Consider the following 687-nt stretch of genomic DNA (forward strand, 5'->3'; position numbering starts at 1 on the left):
ATCAATTGAATGAATGATTCAGTGTAATGATGGCACGGGCAAGCACCAGTCCCGTTTTCTTGGGAAAACCAAAAATTGTAGTTCGGATTATTCAATAAATGTCTTGTCTTGTTTGAACATTGGTGTCGTTTTGTGATGGCAGCAGTTTTATAGATGCGACACACAGGTGCACTTGCTCAGGTGTTTTATTCCTTTATTGCTGTTGTATCCCTAGAATTCCTCTGTACAAGATGCGCACTGTGCGCCGCATGCTGGCAGAGAATGGGAGGACTATTGACGAGATCAAATCCATGGCCAGACAGAAAACCTTAGAAGTCAAACTTCCATTCCTGGCCACAACAACACATTCACCATCACCAACAAAACTGCCACCACCTGTGGAGAAACTCACCAACTTCATGGATGTAAGAGAATGTGGCATCAGTCACTGATTATGCATTTGGTTTTTGCATGAGGAATATAATAAGTCCGACTGTCCTTTCTCTCATTTCAGGCTCAGTATTTTGGAGTGATCAGCATTGGCACCCCTCCTCAGGATTTCACTGTGCTGTTTGACACTGGATCATCCAACCTCTGGGTTCCATCTATTCATTGCTCCTACCTGGACATAGCATGCTGTGAGTGACATTTTGGGTCGTTGAATTGATATGTTTCTCCCTTTTTTTTTTTTTTTTTTTTTTTTTTTTT

At 41.8% G+C, this 687-nt stretch overlaps 1 protein-coding gene across 1 annotated transcript in view; it reads left to right on the plus strand.

Annotated features, from left to right (window-relative positions):
• LOC107578338 (cathepsin D-like) overlaps nucleotides 1-687 on the plus strand; it is a gene marked incomplete at both ends in the record, with an annotated part of 5,414 nt that overhangs the window by 516 nt on the left and 4,211 nt on the right. The gene's annotated exons all lie outside the window — the stretch shown is intronic.

Source organism: Sinocyclocheilus grahami, unplaced genomic scaffold (genome assembly GCF_001515645.1).
Source record: "Sinocyclocheilus grahami isolate Dianchi unplaced genomic scaffold, SAMN03320097.WGS_v1.1 scaffold9797.1, whole genome shotgun sequence".
NCBI classification, from domain to species: domain Eukaryota; kingdom Metazoa; phylum Chordata; class Actinopteri; order Cypriniformes; family Cyprinidae; genus Sinocyclocheilus; species Sinocyclocheilus grahami.